The 21,328-nt window shown below is 40.3% G+C and overlaps 1 protein-coding gene across 1 annotated transcript in view; it reads left to right on the top strand.

Moving 5' to 3' along the window:
* The first annotated feature begins 1,807 nt into the window (after positions 1-1,807).
* RGS20 (regulator of G protein signaling 20) overlaps positions 1,808-21,328 on the top strand; it is an 88,699-nt gene continuing 69,178 nt past the window's right edge. Inside the window, 1 exon segment of the mRNA XM_036031667.1 lies at positions 1,808-1,858. The gene's annotated coding sequence lies outside the window, so the exon portion shown is untranslated.

Genomic DNA, 21,328 nt, shown 5'->3' on the forward strand with positions numbered 1-21,328 from the left:
AAAGAAACACAAATTAGCCAACGGGCTCAGCAGCTTCCCAGAAAGGCCCTCATGAATGAGAATGGGTTGCTAGGTTTCTTCCCTCTCTCTTGACAATCGCTTCCCACAGACTTTCACCACGGACAGAAAACACCAGGGACCTGGCGACTGCAGAGTGATGGAAGCACGCCAAGCCCACCAGGCCTCCCGCGGCCTGCCCGTCTTCAGGACCCTGGAGAGAGGTTGCCGTGTCCCGCAGACCCGCGCCACGCCACGCCTCACCCCCTTGCATGCACCTCCGTTCTGTCACTTTTTTTCACTCCTTCCCGCCTCCACCTTCATTTTCTTGGCAACAGCTACTCTTGCTTTTCACAGTCAGATGAAAGTGTCTTTTTTGTTTTGCTTGAGGGGGCTGTTTGTATTGGCTGAGTTAGATTCCAGTTTAAAACTTCATTAAATGTTAGTGGACCAAGAAAGTCTGAGCTTCTCAAGAAGAGCCTGAAGAAGGTAGGCGACTTTAAAAGGCCTTTAGGTTTAATCTTTTACTTTATAAACGAACCACATAATCTCAAAGAGTAAAGTGATTTTCCCAAGGTTAGCTGTCAAATCAGTTGCAAGTCTGAATTTAGTACCCTAGACTTCTAACATTTAAATTAATGCTTTCCTCTACTTTCCAAGAAAAAAAAAGAAAGAAAGGATTTTACCTTCACCCTGAATGCTTAGGTTTCCTAAGCAACAAGTGGAAGGTGGAACGGGTTATTATCCTGAGAATAAGATGGACACAGAGAGTGTGGGGAAAGAGGCCTGCAGAGTGTGCACTTCAGAGTCCCAACACAGGTCTGTTCTTCCATCTCACTGACCCCATCCAGCACAACTAAAGTCAGTTTAGCCAGATCCTTCCTCCCCCCAGTATGAGGTGGGTCTGTGATACTTCAGTCGTCTCCCACCACCTAAGTCTCCCAGATATCTATCCCAATGGAAACTGGTAACCAAGTCCACCTTCTATGCCTCAGGCAGGCAGAGCTCTAGGTACTTGGAGGGTGGTAAAAGAGACGATGAGAGATAAGAGAGGAAGAACGTGAGTTGCAAAAGTATACCAGGAGATTTTCATTCAAATTCTAAAGAATCAAGAGATGTGCACACAGGTCCTTCTATACACTGCACTTCACATTTTTACCATGCAAAAGAATCCCCTGAGAACATTAACATTCAGATTCTGATGCAGTAGGTCTGGCAGGGCCCACAGTTATGCATTTCTAGCAACTTCTAGTCAGCAAAGCTGGTGCTCCAAGGACTGCACTTTGAATAGCAAGGATTTTAGAAAGAGGGGAAGAGGGAGAAAGAAAAGTGGAGGAAGAGGGAAGAAAGGGAAGGAAAGAGGGAAAGTTAGGGGGAGAAAATCTAACCAAAGGCCTTTCCTTTTCCTCTCACCGACCTCTTACATCACCATAGTAATGCTGTAGTAAATGGCACTAAGTGCACATTTTCTTCACTTTGTAGCTGGGCTCATCAGTAACGGTATGCTGGTTTTATTTCTCTCCTTCCACTCTCGCCCTGCCCTTTACTTGCTCTGCACAGATCCCAGATTTGCCTTTTGCCCAGAAGCTTGTCACCCTCCTTTCTAGCACCCTCTACAGCCTCATGCAGTTCTTCTCTCACCTTCTCCGGAGACCCCCTCCTGAGACTCCCCAGAAACGCTTGGACTTCTCCCGCCCGCTTCCTGCCCGGCCAGGGACTGGGCTATTGGGTGGGAACGAGGAGTGGCCAGGCCGCCTCTCGCTCCTGCTCCAGGCAACTCTGACATTGCCTGGACGAAGCCCAGGGGAAACGCCTGCCCCAGGAAGAGGACGCCAGCACCGGTCAGCGCTGGTTCACACCCGTGAGTACCGTTGTCTCCACCGTGCCCAGCTCTGGCCACACCAGGACGCCTGCATCCCCAACTCCTTCCTAACCTGGACTGAGCCACTCCACGCGGCGCCAACAGGGACTCCGGCCAGCTAGGAGAGGTGGGAAAGTAGAGACAATGTTGAGCAAGTTCAAGGAAAAGGCGCTGGCGACTCTCCTGATACTTCCCCCTCAGGAAACCCTCCAAGCCACTTTTTTCGTGGGCTGTTTTCTTCCAGGGTTCAAGGAATAGAGAGGAAGCCCTTGTCCTTCTTGAAGCTGCTCTCAGACACAGGATCTTAACGCATTGCTCTCCTCCCACTCCTTCCAACCTTCCTCAGCTGCGCCTCCGATCCCTCCTCCCGCGCCCACTCCTCTGCCCCCTAACCCCTGTGACTGCCGGCTGGAGAGGCCAGGGAGGAAATGACGTGATATTATTTCTGTGTCGGACCTGCTTCCAACTTCAGTTTAGCCCTCTGAGCTCAGGCGCACAGCCCGGCAGTGCAACCGTGCCTGAAAGCACCCTGAGGACTATAGGGAGACTCGGCAATTCGGCAATTCGATCCTTGTGCACAGGCCTAGCGACAAAGTTCTTCCTCCACTCTCCAGGCCTTCCTCCTTATCCCGATATATCCAGAAGCCCTGACAGAGGGAGGGCAGCTGCCAAGGGTCTCAGAAGGATCCGGAGTTTGGAGTTAGACTTTGCCACCCAACCCAACCCAACCCTACTCCCCAAACCAGGTGAAGCCTTTGGCTCCCGCAGGTCAGAGTGGGGAAGGACCTCCCTTCCTAGTGCAGATGGGACAACCCTAGATGGAGGCGGAACCGGTGTTGGATAGGGGCAGAGGTTCAAGAAACACCCTGGGGAAAGGAAGAAGGTGAGGAGGCTGCCCTGCAAAGGCAGGGCAGTCCGCGGCAAGAATCTCCAGGGACTGAGCAACCTCTCCATGCACCGTGTACCCCCAACACACGCACCTCCCTCTGCCCCCTTCATTCACAAGGTTTGAGCACGCATTCCCACAGTTGAGTCTGGCTGCGGTCCGAGCGCGGAAGCGTGGATACAGCAGAGGAGGACCCTGCAAACACCCTCAGCTCTTGCCTTGCTTTGCACCCACAATCTCGGCACTTTCCAGGCTAAAGGAAGGAGGCTAAGGTCCGGGTTCAGGTTGGTGCCCGCGTGGGGCCTCTGGTGACCCACCTCAGGGAAGCCCGTGGCTGCCAGAGCCAGGTGGGACTTGGGATTGCTCGTCTGGGGAAGGACTAGAGGGTGGAGGCACACAGCACAGGAAGTGAGAGAAAAGGAGAGGAGTGTGAGAGGAAAGACCCAGAGCCAGAGGAAAAGGAAAGTTGGAGAGAGCAATCACGAACGTGAAAGTACATCACTTGGTATTAAAATTTAAAATAAAATAAAAATAAATAAAGTACACAAGGGACGCATGCGCACAGCGTACCACAGCGACACGGGAGGAGCTTCCCCTCCGGCTCTCCAGTCAAACAGTGGAATGGTGAGTACCCTGCTTCCTAAACCTCTCTTCTTCCTCTCGCACTCTCCTAAGACCTTGGACTGGGAAGTGGCTCTGGCTAAGCCGGGAGCGCATGCTGGGCAAAAGCTGGCTTGCTCTTCCTCACCGTAGTGGTGGGAGTAGTGGTGGGAGCGTGTGCGGGTGGGTCGCCTATTCCACGGATCCAACCCGGTGCAATGGTCAGTGCGTATTTTGGAGGTGTGACCGTGTCTCAAGGTGGGGGGGCAGGGGGCGCATTTAGCCACCAGAATCGATTTCTATCCTGCCCACCAGGGCGTCAGCTTCTATAGCCTGGTGTCAGTGAGTGGGTGCGGGACGCAGGAGCCTAGCGCTTAAAAGCTTAAAATGCATATTGACACCCGTAGTATATCTGGGAAATCAGGCAGGTGGAAACGTGGGCATTCCCACTGGATATTGAGAAGGACCAGGAAGGAGCTGGTCCCCGCAGCAGGCAGGTGGAAAGGAAGAGGAGACATTCCCTGAATCACAGAACCTCCCTTCAGGGGAAACACAACTTGGGACAAGAACCCGGACAGCAGGGCCAGGAAAGGGCTCCTGCACACGGACCCAGGTGGGTCTGACTCGGTTTCAGCATTTACTCTCTTGAATCCGCGCTAGGCTTTTTAGGAGCGGACGTCGCAGGTATTTTTCTTGAACAAGGCTGGGTAATTGACTCTTCCTCACTGCCCAAGTTGCTCTCAGGAACTTGGGAGGAGTCTGGGCGAGCAGGCTGTGGAAAATTGAAGGAGAAAGTGGGTAGGTGAGGGAGAGGGGTGGTCAGAGAAGGAAGTGGGCTCTTGGGGTGGGTATGGGGGGCGGGGGGTGGGGGACTTCCCCTGCTCTTTTTGCTGGGGAACTGGCCTGGAGTGAGGCTCGGGAAGAGGCAGTGCTCGGGGAGGGGTGGGCGTTTGCAGTGGAACTTCTGTTTGCCAGCTGCCCTTGCACACTCGGGGGAGTGGGCGGGAAGGAGTGGGAACTGGGGAATCTATGTGCTCTGCTACCTGCCCATCCTGCCTCTGGAGGAGTGGGCAGGGGAAAGGCCTCGGGAGAGGCAGAGCCCAGGGACTGGCTTACAAAGTGGCGAGCCTCCTGGACTTGGCAGCGTCCAAGGAAAACCCAGGCCAGTAGCCAGAGCCCTCGAGCAACCCTAGCAGTGGGCAGGATACGGCCCAAAAAGTGCTGGCAGCTAAGAGAGTGGGCGCTTACTGGGATCCCAGGATGCTGCTGCCGCATCCTCGCCACCTGTGGCAAATAGGGTGGAAGATGGACTGCGAGTATAGTTTCTATCAGGGAGGAGAGTGCTAGAGGGAAAATGTCTCCCATATCCCTTGCTTCTCAGAATCTGGCAGAGGCCAGTCGCTCTCTGTCCACCCCACTGCAGCCGGTACGTTGGGTGCAGGTGGAACTCTTCTTACCCACTGGCTAGCAGAAACAGTCTCTTGTCCATGGGGTTTTCTCATTGCCCTGAGAGCATGGGAAGCAGGGAGCTCCTGCACTATTCTTCAGCCATCCTTGTTGGGTCAACACTCCCCTGGAGCACAGATCCTACAGTCTTCATTTCACTTCTAGTGGTTCCAGATTGTGGAATCCATTAACTATGTAAGGGTCCAAGCTCACAAAACAGTCTGACTTCTTCCCCAGACTTGGCAAGGAAATTTGTAATAAAATGGCTCTGTCTGTAAATTCTTTTTTTTCTTTTGCTCATAACCTAATTTTCTAATGGGCGCCATCCTGTTTATCTTCTGTTCATCAAGTGGCATCTTTTGTATCAGAAATCAGGAACTCATATGAGAGGCAATATTGCCTAGTGGGTAGGAATCCTGGGCTTTGTAATTGTCTGGTTTCAAATCCCAGCCTAGCTGTGTGACCTTAGGCAAGTTACTTAACTTCTTGGTGCCATAGTTCTATCATCCACATATTGGGGATAATAGAAGTACCTACCTCATAGGGTAGTCACCAGCATTCAGTAAATTAATATAGTATAGCTCTGGCATATAACAAACAAAAGCTATGAATACTATTGATTTTATGTTAATCTAAATTAGCATAGTAAACTTCAAAATATAAAAAGATAAGGAAAAGTACACATTTTGTATACTGTAAAGAGTATACATAATGAATACTAGGAAAACAGTAAATGTCTTCTATGTCAATATGTAAATTTAAATACAATACTTATGGACATGGGCAACAGTGTGGTGATTGGAGGGGAGGGAGCTGGTGGGCATGGGGTAAGGGTGTAAGAGGACTAAATGGTAATGAAAACAATACAATAAAACTATTAAATAAAAATAAATTTAAATACAATGCATTTCTACATCTCCTGGACCCTTTTATTTCAAATAATTATGAAATATTTACATACAAGTTTTAAAAATCATTTTAAGACAATTAGCTGTAACTTTTAACATATTTCACTTTGAAAAACAGATATGCATGAAAAACATACATTAGGTCATGGTATATAAAAAACAATGTCTGCATTAAATAGTGTACTGAGTCAATCTTATTGTGGAAACAGCTTTGAAGCTAGAAATGCTAACATCTCTAAGAGCATTTCAAACATTTTAGCAAAGATATTCTTTTTTTTTAATTTTATTTTAATCATTGTTCAAGTACGGTTTTCTCCCTTTTACTCCCAACCCGGCTCACCCTCCCAACCCTCCACACTTCCCTCCCATTACCACCCTCCCCCTAGTTTTTGTCCATGTGTTCTTTAAATTTGTTCCTGTAAACACTTCCCATTGTCCCCTGAAATTCCCTCTTCTCTCCCCTCTGGTCACTGTCAGCCTGTCCTCTATTTCAGTGTCTCTGGTTATATTTTGCTTGTTTCTTTGTTTTGTTGTTTAGGTTCCTGTTAAAAGTGAGATCATATGGTATTTGTCTTTCACTGCCTGGCTTATTTCACTTAGCATAATGCTTTCCAGCTCCATCCAAGCTGTTGCAAAGGGTAGGGGCTCCTTCTTTCTTTCTGCTGCATAGAATTCCACTGTGTAAATGTACCAAGGTAAACATGAGATTACTTTTTCCACCTCTGTCACTTTACACATGAGGAAACATTCAGAGAGGTTAAGGGCCCAGGCCAGAGATCTCCAGATAAATAGGGGCTAAAATAACATTAGAATTAGGTCTTCTGAGTCACTTCCCAGGGCTTTCCAACACCACATTAAAGATTTCCTACAGATTTATGAACCTTTAACAAATAGGAAACTAGAGTTATTATATAGAGAAAAATAAACAAGCATGTGTTATCTCCAACACATGAAAGACCAGGCAGTGATGTGGCTCGCTAATCTTGTCCCACAGCTTCATCATAGTCCCTCACTGTAGAAGATATGACCATGTAACTTGCCTAAGGTGAGGTAAGGTCACAGATCAAGCTAGAGGCAGAGCCAGGATTAGAATATAAGGTCCCATTAGGCTGCATGTTCTATTAAATCTTTGTAGCAGTTTTACATTAGAAATCATTTTTGAGCTGTTCTTAAATTTTAACAATCTCCTTCCTGCTGGTCTTGAAGGTCTTTCCTGCGTAAGAGCTATTTAGGAAAGTCCTTCAAAATTACACAGAGATTTTATTATTTCAGATTTTGTGAACTAGCAGGAGTGAAAGAGAAAAAAACTTTCTTATTTTAGAGCAATAACCTGTCTATTGGCTTCATTTCAAGTGCTCAAATGGTGGTTTCTATCATCCTAGTGTTCTTTCACTCCTACAGGTGGCAGTGACATTCACCTAACACAGACAGATGCAGCGGGTGGCTCAAAGGTCCAGCCCTCACATGAGCAGTTTAGGAATTACATGGCAGAACCTTTCAAGTGAGCATTTGGCCTTGCTAAGTTATTTATAAGAATAGTGTCTTCCAGGGAAGGCATTTCTAAAAACTGTGCCTGCATCCTTGAAGAAGGGAGCCTTGGTTCTCTCCTGTGCATGAACTGGTATCTTATTCTTGACTTTGCATCTCTGTATACATACCAGATGTTCTTAGACAGAAATATAGGGCATTAAGCAGGGAGTGGCTTTTTAGCATGCTCCTAATCCTGATCAGCAGACTTGAGTTTTGAAGCCACATGTGTTAAATTAGGCCCAAAAATAATATTAATGTGAATCCAATTGGTAATATTGTGGATTGGTTTTCAGTGCACTACCAGGTGACTCACAATGTGAGCTTCTATTCAACTACATATAGTGTCAGTCAGCAACTAACAGGGTTCAGTCTGAGTCAGGGTTTAGCATTTAGTACAATAAGTGTGAGTCACTGATTACCCACCACTATCTGAGCTGGTTCCTGAATGTTACCTTGATCAGCTCAAGAATTTAGACATCACTATATGGGATGAGTCAGTTTATAGTATGATTGAGTGGGTTTTGCAGTGTCCATTCACAATGAAGTTGGAAGCACTCAAGATTATGCATGCATAGAATATATTACCTTGATTCTAATCCAGTTGATTAGATTCTAGCTATTTCTGTGGGAAATCATTTGCAAAATGTGAGTAATATGCTCTATTGACCAACTGTGATATTTTACTTGAGTTATTTCAATGATTATTAAAGGTAGGTAACATATTTGGTTTTGGAGTGCTCAATTTCTCCTTATTATTTAATTTTATTGTGAATTGTAAAGTCATTTTTAAGTGCTTTAGTATTTTAATGTTGGACAGTGTAATTTCATGCAAAGCTGCCCAGCAGTTTAGTTTGACTCTTTCAGGTCCTTGTTGGACAGCATACATGTAGCACAACAGCAAAGTAGAGAATACCTTGTTCTCTGGTACATCCTCATTTGTCACCTCTGACACCAACTGAACAGTATTTGCTCAAGCACTAGAACACAAGTTTGTGATGCTGTTCTACAGTTCCTTATAACCCAGCACCTAAAACCCTTCTGGGGCCATATGGCTAAATCAGGACAGGCTCTTATGGCTGTTCCTTCTGTGAAAGACATGGAAAGAATGATGCAACCTATGCCTCCCCTCACCCTTGTAAAACTTTTATGTCAGGGTGAGATGATAAAGAGATTTCAGGGACTAGATTTCTTAATACTTGTTGATAATTAATGGTAAGAAGCTGTTATCCTTGGAACCAAAATTAGATGATTGTTTAAAAGCACATAGATATTTTTCTCTGTCTTTTGATGGCCCCAAGAGAATCCCAGATGTGTGGACTTTACCATATACCTTTATTCTGTTTCTACAAATAACCATTTCTAGTGATAACTGGGTACTAATTTATACATTGTCTGCTGTGTAGAAAAGTATAGATTCTGCTTTGCATTTAATGGGAGCTGTACATAGAGAGTTCTGTTCTTCTTCACTTAATGTAATTTCAGATCATTGGGACTATTTAATAAGTTAGACTATCCATAAAATTGAAATGAAGTTTCTACATAAGTTTGCTGAATTTCCGTGAGGAGCTATAGTTGTTTCTTTGTGACATCCTGGATTGCTTTTAACTTTTTTAAATTTGAGTTTTAACTTATAGTAAATTGTACATATATTAAGTGTACAGATTAATGAACTTTACATAAGTACACCCTTATGTAACCATCATCTAGGTCAGGATTTCTCAGCCTCAGCACTATTGACATTTTGGATTGAATATCTCTTTGTTGTAGGACATATAGCAACATCCCTGTCCTCTACCCACTAGATGCCAGTAGCACCTCTCCCTAGAGGTGACAATCAAAAATATTTCTAAACATTGCCATATGTTTTCTGGGAGTGGGGTGGAGGATCACTCACCACTGCTTCAGAACAAGATATAGCATATTTTGTAAGTTCTCAAACCATATTTTAGTTGGGCCTGTTTTTAAAACTCATATGGACATATATTCTTTTCATCTAGTTCTTTAGCTCAGCATTATGTTTTTGAGATTACTCATTGTTGTTGTGTGTATTATGATTTCTTTCAGTTGTCCAGTGTTTCCGTGTGAATACATCACAGTTCATTTATCCCTTCCACTACTGAAGGACATTTGAGTTGTTTCCAGTGTGGGCTATTATGAATAATGCTAACATAAACATTCTTATTCATGTCTTTTGATAAATATACGCTGTTGTTTCCATTGGATTCCAAAGAGTGAAATTGCTGAGTAACAGATTCAGTATATGTTTAGCTTTATTAGATAATAGTCAGTTTTTCAAACTGCTTTTACTCTCCAAACCAGAAATAAATAAGTAAGTAAGTAAATAAATAAATAAATATACACACAGACACATATACACACACACATTCATACATACAGGATCTGGCACAAATAACACCCCTTTTTTATTATGAAACCTTAAGCATGTAATTCTGTAGCATAACAGTATCATACTCAAGCACACCACATGACATTTTAGGTGAAATGTTCAAATTAAAACTATAGGTTATTATTACCCTACCAATAACACTCAGGCAAGCAGTAATTACTTCTGCCAGAATATCTATATATATTCCTCATAACACTCAGGCAAGCAGTAATTACTTCTGCCAGAATATATATATATATTCTTCATCAACATTTAGAATTGTCAATCCATTTAATTTTAGTCTTTCCCTTGTGTGTGTAGAGAAGTACATCATTGTGGCTTTAATTTGTATTTCTAATGCTTACTAACAATGTTGGGTACCTTTTGTCAGGGAGCATTTGTATATCTCCTATTGTAAACTGCCTCCACATCTCTTTGGCCCATTTTCCCATTGTGTTCTCTGTCTTATTATTGATTCGTAAGAGTTCTTTATACATTCTGGATATAAGTTATTATCAAAAATGTGTGTGCGTTGCAAATCCCTAACTGTGCTTTGCCTGTACATTCATTTCATTATCTTTTGACTTCTATAGTTTCTGTGAAAATGCATGCTTCTCTGAAGGTAACACGTCTTTTACTTCTTGCTGATTTAATTTTTTTTCTCTTGTTTTTGGCTTGCCCCAATTTGAATATAATGTGGCTAGCTATGGTTTTATATTTGTCTTGCTTTCTATTCACTGAGTTTCTTACATCTGTGGATTGATATCTTTCATCAGCTATGGAAAATTTTTACTCAATATCTCTTCAGATATTGCTTCTGACCTGTTTTGTCTCTCCTGCTTCTCTTATATATATTATTTGAGCATATAAATAAATATAAATATATATTTGAGTATATATACTCAAACTATTATTTGAGTATTATATAAAAGGAGTATTTTCAGTATTATATATGTAATGTATACATATATATTAGACTTTTTTCTTTTCTCCCTTGTGTCTCTTATTTTATGCTTTTTGTCCAATTTGTGTCTCTTCTTCAATTTGAATACTCTCTTTTGACTTCTATTTAATTTAATTAACTTGTTTCCTCCTGTGTCCAGTCTTCTGTCAAACTAGTAAGTTTATAATTTCAGAAATTATTTTGTTATAAATGTAGTACATCCATTTGATTCTTTTTAATACATTTAAATTCTAGGATGAAATTTTCTATTTTTCATCAATTTTGTCCATCTAATTCTTGTCTACTAAATCCAATATTGAGATGGTTTGTGAGCTCATATCTATTATTTGTTTTCTCTATCACATTTTTTATCTCTTCATGTATCTAGTAATTTTTATTATTGATATATGCAGACATTGTATATACAGGGATTGTGTAGGTTCAGATAATATCTTCTACCAACAAGGAATCTCCTTTGGAGGGACTTCCTCTGTGAGAACGAGGGGCTGATCACTTCACTGTTAACAGGAATTAAAATGGGTTGGAGCTGTTTACAATTTTAGTAAGACTTAAGTCATCTCTGGTTATATTCCATTTCTCATGTATTTTCTCCTGGACTTTGTATTTAGAGCCTCGTGGGTTTCTATCTTTTCACTCTTGAAAGAATGAGAGACTTAGTCCCACCTTCAGAAGTTTTGAGCTTTCCTTTGTGCCCCACCTTCCCCAGGTGGTTTCCACACCTGGTGAACATCTTAAGGAGGCCAGCCATGCCTTGGAGGGAAGACCTGTTACTGGAGGAAGACTTGTTCTTCTGCATGAAGCTGTGGAGATCCTTTATATGCTGTCCATGCCCAGAGTTACCAAATGTCCTCAGGGATGTAAATAGCTAGTGACAGACTGCTCACTTTTGAAGAGCTCTCCCTATCAAAACTTTTAGTAAATTTAATCATTCTGTTTCCATAGCTTTCTGGTGTCTTTAGAAATGTGATTTTAATTATTTATCTGAGTTTAGTTGTTGTATGGTAACAAGGGTATGCCCTGACCTATCACCATTTTTCTTGAAGATATTTTTCTTGATTTGCTTCTTTTTCTTCTATGTTTGGGTCACATTTTAAATCTATTAGATCATTTGTTTCCAATGCAATTTAGAAAATGAAGATTAATTTTTTGTCATTTACAATTATAAAATGTAATACATGTTTTTATGAGTCTCAAAATATTAGAAGGAAAAGAAGTATGTTATAATCCTTGCCATTCTATGTTTCAAATTGCAGTTGTGTCGTGTAAAAAGCATAGGCATTGGAATGAAAAAACTGAATTTAAATTTTGACTTACTGGTTTGTGAGCCTCTAATTCTTAATATGTATATTAGGGATAATTACTCTTACTTTAAAGTAAGAAATATTTATCAGAGAGTTCAAGGGAGTATTCAGTAAGTGGTACCTATTACTGTTATTCTTCTAATATTGACCCATCATTATTTTAGGCCCCTGATCATGAATAACTTTATTTTAAGCTCTTATATTTTGATGTATTCATATCAGGTACAGATTCTAATTTTTTTTATTCCAACAAGTCCTGAGAAAAGTTTTATAATATAAAAGCTTATACCTAAGACTTAATATCTATTATGAATCCATACTTTGCCAAAATCTTTGTCTTTTCTAGACCAAAAATAAATATATAAACTTTAGTGGCAGAAAAAATTACTTTTATAGTAAGTAATCTGCTCTCAGTAAAATCCATATCTAACTACTTGGTGCTATATCTAGTAAGGTTTATTATAGATGTTGACAACAAGAAAACAATATTAAGAAATGTTAAGAAAATGCTAACAATATTTCTGGAAAGAACAGCTGGTTCACCTTTGCAGAAGAGAATCTGTATGGGGCTGTGAGTAATTTTAACATTATTTCCTTGAATGATTTAAATATAATTAATTTTCATATTAAATTTCTTGTTACCAAGCTGGTCTTTTTATATGATTTCTGCATTTGTTTCTTTTTAAAAAGACCACACTAATATATTAAACTCTAAATATAAGATGAAAATAGTCTTGGAGTCAGTTTTGTGCTTTTGGAGTACACGGGCCTCTCCAGATCTGGGCAAGGAGGACACTGCTTCAGGTCTGTGTCCCTGAGTCTGCTCTCATACCTCTGTCTTGTCTTGATCTTCAGTGCGATGAGAGTCAGCTTCATTGGTCTGACCTCCACATTCTGAGAAAACTACATATACTCTTTACAGTTTGTGGGCAGGTTTAAGTCAAAGCATAAAAATTATGCAACAACTTGCAATTTATCAAATTTTCACAAGAGCTAAATTTTTGCTAAAGATATTTAGTCACTTCTGGCCTTTTAAGTGACTTGTTAGACTGTGCTACTCTGCTGGTAAAATAGAATACTTATTAACAAAACATCTGAACCTCGAACCAGACTATCTCAAATAAATTTGTGTAAAAGGGGGGCAAATAAAAGGGTACAAAGAGGTAGGAAACAGGTAAAATTATGCAAAATTTAAAATAGAAAACCCACCTTGGGCATGTAAAACAACTGTCATAAACTAAACAAAAGATTTATTTCTTTTCCTTATCTCTAGTGGTATGTTCATAATCATGAAGGTGTTGAAATTATAAATATTAATTTAGATAGAGCATATATTTGTTAAAATACAGGGTCTGGCACAAATAACACTCCTTTTTATTACAAAATCTTTATTACAAAATTATAAGCATGTAATTCCGTAGCGTAACAATATCATGCCCGAGCACACCACATAACATTTTAGGTAAAATGTTCAAATTAAAACTATAAATTATTACAACCATATTATTACCCTACCAACCACACTCAAGCAGGACTTAGTTCTACCAGACCTTGTATGTCATTTATTCTGATAATCAGGAGATGACATATAGATTGTAATTTGATTAAAACCGGTCCTCTATGAACCTTTTTATGTATCGCTTAGGATGGAAGTTTTATTCCCAGATCTATTTATCTAACTGCCTTATGTTGTCTCACAAAAAGAAAAATTAGTAAATAGCTACAGTTCTCTATAGATAGTCCAAAATGTAAAACCATTAAACATTTCGATTCTTTGAAATTTTTTCAATTTTAAATCTGTTTGTTCATCATACCTAGCTATTTAATACTTCATGCCAAGGGGAGATGAGGACCTAAAATTTAGTAAATATTTTGTTGCAATTTGTAGAAAACCAAAACCTTGAAAAACAGAGATTTTCTCACACATCCTAGGATAAGCAGACAAAGACATTGTACCAGCTCAGCCCCCAGAAGACTGTCTTGGGAACATGAAGGCAGTATGGAACCAAGGTGATGCACTGGAGTTTTTATTAGTCCATTCTAATTAGCAGCAGCCCTGCTAGAAAAAGGACTCCAGAGGCATTCCCTTGATGGGCAGCCAAAAATAACCCAAAGCTGCCTAATTGTGCTCTGTGCACAGCTGTGGTGAGAGCAAGACATTGTGGGTGGTAGATGGATCTGAGACTGGAGCCAATGGTGGCAAACACAAGGCCCAGGAGCCAAATCCAGCCTTCTACCTTGTTTCTACCCAGTAGCAGCACTGAGCTCCTTGCCCTAGTTAAGGGGTAGTTACATTCATACAGTCCTAAAATTACATTTGGCCCTTTGAAGGCAACTGTGAGGCTGATGTGCTGCCCCGCCCCCCTGCTGTGAAAATGAGTTTAACACCCCTGATAGATCCAAGTCTGTTTCAGGGATAGACTTTGAGACCTTTGGCACATCACACACTATCTCTGAGTCTGAGTTTCCCTGTAAATAAAATGGGATGTTGAAATCTGTTCCACAGAATACTTTCACAAATTAAATGTGAGTCAGGTGTGATTACTATTGAATACTACATTTGCTCATGTAGACAAAGGAGAAACTGTGCATTAGCTGAAAACTGTCAGTGGAGAAAACAGGCTCTGATAAAGAGTACATTTTGATGTCACAGATTACCATTGAAAGCACAGCAGACTAACAGAATCTGGGTTCTATTTTAAATCAGTGAATATTTTAGCTTTGTCCATGGGTCCTTTATACATGTTGCTTGATGGCCTTTCCCCTATTTTCCCCCATTATCCCTCTCCCCACTACCCTCTGGTTACCATCACCTTGTTCTTTATTTCAATGTTCCTGGTTATATTTTGCTTGCTTTTTTGTTTTGTTCATTAGGTTCCATTTATAGGTGAGATCATTGAACAACAATAAAACATGAAAAAACTAAAAAATAAAAAAGATTAAAAAAGAAATCATATAGAAATTCAATTCTAATATAATGTATATAAAATATAAAGCAAACTTCTAATTTATATAGAATGTAAAATATATCTGCACTTGTATAAGCATATATTCAAATATGTATATACATAATTATAACTTTGCCATTCTATAAATAAATATGTACTATAACATTGTATATAAAAATTACTTAAACCACTTTTTCTTTGTTCTTATCTAACAAATAAATACATTTTAGTAGGTTTCAGGTTTTCATCATGAAAATAAAAGAGAAAGAAGCAAAAAAATTTTTGGTTTGTGGGTCTTGTGGTCTCTATTGCAACTACTCAACTCTGCCACCCTAGCAGAAAATCTGTGCGGAGTAGAGTAGAAGGGGATAGACTGGGGGCTCATGGTGCCAGTCTAGGCAAGGTGCCAAACTGAACTGGAGAGGCACTGGGGTTGGAGAGAAGTGAAAAGAACTGATAACATTCACTCTGGAGATCTGGCAAGTTGCTAATGAGTAAGATGCAGTGAGAAGAATCAAGGTGACTCCTATGATGTGGGCACCATGTATGGACTTGGAGAAGACTGGAGAAGAAACAGAGGGGGCAGGAAAAGAGACTCAAGAGTCTGTTTTAGACCCTAAAGTCTGAGATATCCATGAGAGCTCCCATTGTGGCAACTAGGTAGCTGGATTGATGTGTTTTGAAATGAAGGGGTTGGCCTGGGCTAGAGGCAGAAATGTGAATTTGTTAGACTATTTATGTATGATATGTAGCCTGCTGCACTGTGGTATATTCATGAGGTATGATGGGAAATTTTTAGTATAATCAATGGGATAGTACTACCCTAGAATCTGCACTTCCTTTTTAAAACTGTAAATAATCTACAGAAAGTTTCCACCCTGTCCAGCATGGCCAAGTTGGTTGGGCTTTGTCCATAAAGCAAAAGGCCACTAGTTCAATTCCCACATACCTGGCTTGTGGTTCTGGTCCCCAGTTGGGGTGCATGTGAGAAGCAATGAATCAATGTTTCTCTCTCGCATAGATGTTTCTGTTCCTCTCTTTCTCACTACCTTCCCCTCTTCTAAATAAATAAAATCTTTAAAATTAATAATAATGTACTGAAAGTTTCTATGTATTTATTACAGAGGTCAGCACATGGGCCAAATCCAGACCACTGACTGTTTTTGTATGGCCTGTGCACTAAGAATAGCTTTTACATTTTTAAACTTTTAATTTATTTTTTATATAAAGAGAGGGATTTATTTTGAGGTATTGACTCATGTTAATTATGGAAACTTGGAAAGCCCGAAATCTTGATGAGGTAGGCAAGCAGGCTGGGGACTCAGGGAATGGTTGCTGTTTGAATTCAAAGGCTGTCTGATTTCTTCGTTTGTTTGTTTGTTTGTTTGTTTCAGATTTTGCTTAAAAATTATTGACACTATTATAGATGTCCACCAAAAGCAGTCTGTTAGCAGGACAGGGGTCATTAACTCAGGAACAGCTAAATTTACACAGGGCAAAGTGAGGGGGAGGGGCATGTAGCTTCCATACCCCGTATAGGTGCTCCATCCTCCTAGCACTTTAATGTGTTCGCCAGCACAAAATCTCAATTTTTATATTTTTAAATTGTTGGGGGGTGGAAATCAAAAAAGGAATGACATTTTATGAGACATGAACATTTTATAAAATTTAAATTTCAGTGTCCATAAAGTTTCACAGGAACTCACCCACACTGACTCATTCACATGATGTCTGTGACTGCTTTTGCACCAATAGGGAATTGAGTAGTTGCAATAGAGCCCATGTGGCCCTCAAAGGCTATGGTATTTATTCTCTAGTCTTCTACAGAAAACATTTCCCTACCTTTCATCTATAACCTAAATGTAAGTGTGGGCTTTTACTAGATTCTTATAGGAAGCAATCTACAGGAAAGTTAAGTATGAAGTTCAACCAATAACAACGTTATTTTTTAGAGAAATAGTATAATCCCAAGAAAAAAATTTTGGAGAGACAGACCAATAATCCAATTAAGACAATCTCCTACAGGAAATAAAATCAAAAGATCTAATTTAAGGTTCCTTTTGGTATCTACCATTTCAACATCTAGCTTTTCATACTAACAGGAAAACTTAATGACAATCAACAAACCCCAAAAATGCTAATGAAAAAGAGCAAAAGGAAAATAATATGCATAAATGTTTTGTATAAGAAAGCTCGGATTTGAGAGCCTACCAGGGATTCAAATTACTTACAGCCTGAAAGCTTTAAATAGTATGGGAGTTTTCTATTTTATATCATTTACAATAGGATCATTATCACAGGATGAAAAATTCTAACTAATAATGGACATAAAGCAAAGTTTGAGGAGCCAGTGTTACTATTTACTAAGGGATCATGGAAAATTTTCTATGGAGAAAAGTAGATTTTGTAAATAAAGAGATGTAGAGGAAAATTTTTCCCAGACAGACCTATAAGGAGTAGAGAAGGCCATTCGTCACTTATGAACATGCCTTTTTCTACATTTTTATCTGTAACTTGTATGTACATTAACACATTCCATAATCCATCTGCTGTAATTGGAGGAAGAGAAGTTCTTCATCCAGCAAACATCTTGTGCCCAACATAAACAGAATGGGTTAGGAGAGCTCCAGGAGATTGGACCAGAGTGGAAGGGGGCTTCTGCAGGACCAGGTGAGTTCCTCTTCTCACATGTGATCAAACAAGGATGCCTTTGTGCATATGAGTTGCCATAGTCCCAGCTAACAACTTAAGGGCAATGATGGGAAACTGTCATCACAAATGTTAATAAAGACAGTTAATATAAAAAGGGATGTTACATTTAAGAAACATAATAACTTTATGATAAGCACACTTAAAAATATAATATCCACATAATAACTGCATTACTTTTGTCATACCCAACAAAATTAACAATATTCCAGCATCATTTAATAACTAACTGTATTAGTTTTAGTTTCCTAGGCCTGCCATAACAAAAATACTGAGTGGCTTAAACAACAGAAGTTTTATTTTCTCACAGTCTGGAAACTAGAAATTCAAGATCAAGGTGTCAATAGGTTTGTTTTCTTTTGAAGCCTCTTTCGTTGGCTTGACTGCTATCTTCTCATGGCCTTCCCATGTGTCCTCACATGGCCTTTCTTTGGTGCATGTACATGCCTAGTCTTTGTGAATCCAAAGTTCTAGTCAGATTGGATTACGATCTGACCCTAATGACTATATTTTTAACTCAATCACCTCCAAAAGATCCTATCTCCAACTAAGTTCACATTCTGAAGTTTGCAGGTTAGGACTTCAGCAAATGAATCAGGGGGCACAATTCGGTCCATAACACTAACTGTATCACATTCTTTCTTCATAGTCTCTTTATATGACTGCTTCTTCCACCCTTCATCTTCTTTACATGCACTAAAATGTGGAAAAAACAATGCATTGCCCTGCAGATTATCCTACATCCTGGATTGTTTGCTTCTTTCTCATGAGGCTCATTTGTTCCTCCTCTATTCCCTAAATTCCTGTAAACTAACTAGATGTTAGATTCATGGGCTCTAATGGACTTAGGTTTAATGACTTGACCAGACCACCTCATGGGTGGTACTTGCACTCCCTACTCCATCAGAGGGACACCATGTCTTCATGACAAGCTCACTTTTAGTTTTTCTGAAAACATAATTTTGTAAAGGCTTTTCTGAATGTTTGGCAGTTCACTTCATTTACAAAGTGCTCATAGATACTAGATACATTTGACCACATGCTGCAAAGGTAACAGGTACTCCTCTTATTACAGAAGCCTTTGCTTGCCAAAAGACCTTGACAGTGTCCACTCCAGGTCAACCCTTAAAGCCCCATTTCACATCAGGTCTGGAATGGCTCCTGTTGTCCCCCTCTCCTTTTGCCACCAGGTACCTTCCTGCCTACCACTAGCTGCAACTTCCCTGGCTGACCTGAAGAGCGGCAACAATGATAATGATGATGATATTGCATTTTCCCCCTGCATTGTTTATTTGGAAATTGTTCTAGGTTGAGGAAACTGCCTCACCTCCAGAAATGCATCTGAGAATATCAGATGTTCTCAGACTCTTGTCCTGGCGCTGAAGCATGTTCGGAGTGTATTTAGAAATATGGGTGGTGATTAGGGGGACACAGAAGGGGCTTTATCCTTTTTTCCCTTGGGAGGATACATTCCTTGTACCACTTCAGAATGAAAGAAGAAAAATGAATTTCATTCTTATGCTGTATAGCTTTTGTCCTTACTTCAGGCACTTAAAAGTGTGAATTTGTAGAGGATTTAAATTCACACCAAATTTCAGTTCACATTCTTAAGTTTATATTGAAGCATGAATAATGCACAATGCCCTCTGGGCTCTAGATTTATTTAGATTTCAAAACCAGAAGTAAATCTGAAATATGCACAAGATTGAACACAGTATGGGCTTATGTGCCATTAATTGCCCTTCTTCATTGTCTTCTCTATTAAATAACTAGTTATACTTTATGCCTTTCTGTTTCTCTAGATGCACTTTGTGAACCCACTTCTCCACTGCTAAATGTAGGAAAGACTATAATACGATAATTCTCTGGGCTAAACAGTACTTTGAGTGTTTTTAAGCAAGTAAAGGACTTTCATTCCTAACCTTGTCACTAACCTGTGTCTGTAAAGGGGTCCACTGAAATGCCACATAATATGATTGGCATGTTCATCTGAATTTCCCACTGAAAATGTTGTTTAGGGAAAATATTGTCATAGTTCATTTTTTTCAAATACATGCTTTAATATTTCTACTAAGTATTAGGAACTGTACATAGTTCTGGTCTCTAGTGCAATATTTCCTTCAGGCATCAGGCTGTCAGTCCCCATACTGCCTACATCCAAACCTGCCTTATGCTCTTATATCTGTCTCTCCTCTCCATCACCTTAGTGTCTGTGGCATTGGTGTTTGTCACTGCAGCCACCGCATCAGACCACCATAGTTGCTATTCCCTACTATCTTCTATCTCTTCTTCAGGTATTTTTCTTTCATTTTTTATTTTATTTGTTATTTTTATTGTTGTTCAAGTATGGTTGTCTCCATTTTCCTCCCATCACAGCCCCACATCCCACCCATCTCTGCCTTCCACCCTTGAACCTACCCCCTTTGGTTTTGTCCATGGATCCTTTATACATGTTGACAATCCTTCCCCTGCTTTCCCCTGTTTTCCCCTTTCTCCTCCCCACTGGCTACTGTCAGTTTGTTCTTTATTTCAATGTCTCTGGTTATATTTTGCTTGCTTGTTTTATTGATTAGGTTCCACTTACAAGTGAGATCATATAGTATTTGTTTTCAACCTCCTGGCTTATTTCACTTAGCATAATGCTCTCCAGTTCCATCCATGCTGTCGCAAAGGGTAAGAGCTCCTTCTTTCTTTCTGCTTACTGCTAGGATTATAACCTAAGAACCCTGAAACACCAATTCAAAAGAACCTATGCACCCCAATATTCATAGCAGCACAATTTACAAATAGCCAGGTGCCGGAAGCAACCTAAGTGCCCATCAGTAAATGAGTGCATCAAAAAACTATGGTACATTTTCTTTCATTTTTTGATGTGTTTCAGCTTTAAGTCATGGATTGCCTTTGTCATACCCAAAGAAATTAATAATACCCAATGAAAACTAACTTTATAAAACAGAAAGGGAGAATGACTTGGCCAACAGAAGCCCAGTGCAAGCAAGTGACATATAAAGTCACCAATTTAAGCCCTGGCTGGCATAGCTCAGTGCGGGCTGCCAACCAAAGTGTCGCAGGTTTGATTCCCAGTCAGGGTACATGCCTGGGTTGCAGGCCATGACCCCCAGCAACCGCACATTGATGTTTCTCTCTCTCTCTCTCTCTCTCTCTCTCTCTCTCTCTCCCTCCCTTCCTTCTCTAAAAAATAAATAAATAAAATCTTTAAAAAAAAGGTCACCAATTTAGGGGCAGAAGTGAACTCATGTCCAGCATTCCAGTCCAGAATGCTGCCTTTAAAGTAAATTAACACCATTTAAAAACCATTTTATTAAGATATAATTAACATATTTTATATTTGACCCATTTCAGGCATATAGTTCAATGGCTTTTAGTATATTCAGAAAGTACAACTAACACCATAATCCATTTCAGAACATTTTCGTCAATGCAAGGAGAAACCCAACACCACTTATCTATCACCCACCAAGCCCCTTTCTTCTGCAGTCTCTAGCAACTACTGATTTACTTTCTGTTTCTACAGATTTGCCTATTCTGGATATTTCATATAAATGGAATCGTACAGTCAGTGACCTTTTCCATTTGGCTTTTTCCATTCCGCCATGTTTATATGGTTCGCCCATGTAATTGTAGCATTTTAGAATAAGAAAAAAATTGAGAGCCCTGGCTGGTGTGGCTCAGTGGACTGAGGGGCAGCCTGTGAACCAGAAAGTTATAGGTTTGATTCCCAGTCAGGGTACGTGCCTGGGTTGCAGGCCAGGTCCCCAATTGGAGGTGTGT

The sequence above is a fragment of the Phyllostomus discolor genome, chromosome 7 (assembly GCF_004126475.2).
Source record: "Phyllostomus discolor isolate MPI-MPIP mPhyDis1 chromosome 7, mPhyDis1.pri.v3, whole genome shotgun sequence".
Lineage (NCBI taxonomy): Eukaryota > Metazoa > Chordata > Mammalia > Chiroptera > Phyllostomidae > Phyllostomus > Phyllostomus discolor.